The following is a 2,913-nucleotide window of genomic DNA, read 5'->3' as shown; positions in this document are numbered from 1 at the left end:
CAAAAAAATTGTCAGATATTACATCAAAAAAAAAACACCAGTAATTCCAGAAAGTATAAATATTTTGAAAAACCTGAAATCAGACCAAAAATTAAAAATGAATAAAAAATTGTTGAAAAGTATGCCTCCTGGATTTATTTTTAATTTCTATTAAACAACTTTTGGTTAAAAGAGGAAATAGAGATTAAAATTACAGAATTTTACAAGAATACTTTGCTCAACACAAGCAAAAGGATGAAAATAAATGAACTAAATTCCCAAGTCAAAAAATTAAAAGCAACAACCACAAAGTAAACCAAAAGAAATCACGAGCCTTCCCATGGCTCAGCTGCCTGCTCCACAATGGGAGCCGCTGCTGCCACTGCTGTGTAGTGTTTTGGTGCTCCTCCTTTTCCTCCTCCTTTTCCTCCTCCTCCTCAGGGCCTCAGTCAGGCCCATCCGCTCTGCTCACGGAATGAAAACCGAGGCATAACTAGCTGCCTTGTCTGGAGTCACATGGTGACATTTAACAGAAAGCCAACTCTGCAACTTGATGGGCGACAAGCCTTTTCAACCAAAAAATAATTCAAAAATGGCAGAACTCTTTATGGAATGTGAAGAAGAAGAGTTGGGACCATGGCAGAAGAAAGTAAAAGAAGTTGAGGATGATGACGATGAGCCAATCTTTGTGGGAGAGATAACAAGCTCAAAACCAGCAATTTCAAATATTTTAAACAGAGTTAACCCCACCTCATATTCAAGGGGAATAAAGAATGGCGCACTCAACCAAGGTATTGGTGCTGCAAACCCAACATCAAATCCAGTGGCTGCCTCACCAGAATTTTCATCCTGAATCTAGATCTTCAGACAGTTCTGTCATTGTTCAGCCTTTGTCTAAACCTGGTTCTATAACGAACTCATCACGAGTTGTATCTAATAATTCTTCAGCGTTACTATTTGACTTCACCCAGGACATAGGATTGTCACAAGGGGGACCAGCACTTTCTATAGCAGGTATGAATAAAAGTTTGTTTGTATCAAAACGTCCTTCCACATCTGAAGTAAATAGTGCTAATCCAAAAAAGCCTAAGCCCAGTGAAGGTATTACTGGAACAAATTCCTCAGCTGCGTTCCCTTCAGTTAAATCTCCTTCAGTGACATCTACCCAGGTTATTCCATCAAAAGGTACAAATACCTCATCAAATCAATATAAAAATGGTACACCTTTTCCAAAAGCTTGTCCAAAGTGCAATATGTATTTCAATCTTTTGGATCCTTTGAGAAACCACATGAAGTATTGTTGTCCAGACATGAAAAATAACTTTTTTGGACTGGCTAAAGCAGGATTTTCAAGTACAACAAATGAAAATAAGACTATTGATTCAGAGAAAGGAAAATTAACCACGTTAGTTAACGACTTTTATTATAGAAAACATGAAGATGTCCAGGAAGAACAGAAGACTCACACAACCTTTAAATGCTTCAGTTGCTTGAAAATTCTTAAAAATAATATTAGGTTTATGAACCACATGAAACACCATTTGGAACTTGAGAAGTAGAGCAGTGAGAGCTGGGAAAACCACACCACCTGCCAGCACTGCTATCGTCAGTTTCCCACACCATTCAACTGCAATGTCACACTGGAAGTACACACACACACCATGAATTTTCTACTATTTGTAAAATTTGTGAATTATCGTTTGAAACAGAACATGTTCTTTTACAACATATGAAGGACAATAATAAACCCGGTGAAATGCCATATATTTGCCAGGTTTATAATTATAGATCATCATCATTTTCTGACGTAGAAACACATTTTAGAACATCCCATGAAAACACTAAGAACCTGCTATGTCCATTTTGCCTCAAAGTTATTAAAATTCCAACACCCTATATGTATCATTACATGAAGAATCAGAAAAAAGGAGTACATCATGGTACAAAAGGCAGACTGCAATTTTTGACATGCAAGGAGAAAATAGATCATAAGACTCAGCATCATCGAACATTTATAAAACCTAAACAACTAGAAGGATTGCCACCAAGAACAAAAGTTACTATTCAAGCTTCAGTTGGACCTCTTCAATCAGGATCTTCAATTACATCATCCATTAGTGCAAGTACTTCTACCCTTCAGCTCTCACCTCCAAGGAATAAAAATATAACTGCTAAAAATCCCACAAAATCTAATATAAGTAAACCTAATATAACTAAACCCAGTGCAAGTAAACCTAGTGCAAGTAAGCCTAATGGAAGTAAATCTAAATGCAAATCAAAAATCTCTAATGTGCAAAAGAAACAAAATACATTGGCAAGTAGCAATAAATATGTAAAGTCAATACTGCATTGAGGAACTTAAGGTAGTATCTTTTATTCTTGACATACAGTTTTAATTTAATCCTAAATATAAAAGCTTTAACTAAAATAAATTTGCCCTATCACAGAACTGTCATACATTTTCATGATATCATTTATCTGGCATAGAGGCCAAGCAAATAATAAAAAGGAATTTTTTACAAAAAAAAAAAAAGAAGAAAAATCACATGAAAGGAAACAATAGACATGAAAGCAGAAATTAAAGAGAGAGAATAATAAAATAATAAATCTAATATTAACTTTTTTTAAAAAAATGAACAAAATAGACAAAGCACTTGCTTACCTAATCAAGGAAAACAAAAGGGAGAAAATACAAACATACAAAATAACAAATTACAAAGAAGTATTAACCATTGAAACAACAGAGATTTTAAAATCATAAGATACCACTTTGTAGACTTTTATGCAAATAAATTCACAAAGCTCTATTAAGTAGATAATAGTCTAAGAAAAAACAGTCTTCCAAAATGGACCCCATCAAAGATAGAAAGTTCATCCAATTTCCACAGAGGCAAACAGAAAAAACAATCAAGGAATTTCCCCACAATAAAGTAC

At 34.5% G+C, this 2,913-nt stretch overlaps 1 pseudogene; it reads left to right on the top strand.

Annotated features, from left to right (window-relative positions):
* Positions 1-477: 477 nt before the first annotated feature.
* LOC119540130 lies at positions 478-2,346 on the top strand (annotated as a pseudogene).
* The last annotated feature ends 567 nt before the right edge of the window (positions 2,347-2,913 follow it).

This window comes from Choloepus didactylus, chromosome 7 (genome assembly GCF_015220235.1).
Source record: "Choloepus didactylus isolate mChoDid1 chromosome 7, mChoDid1.pri, whole genome shotgun sequence".
Classification (NCBI taxonomy): domain Eukaryota; kingdom Metazoa; phylum Chordata; class Mammalia; order Pilosa; family Megalonychidae; genus Choloepus; species Choloepus didactylus.
This window is presented reverse-complemented; position numbering and strand designations above follow the sequence as displayed.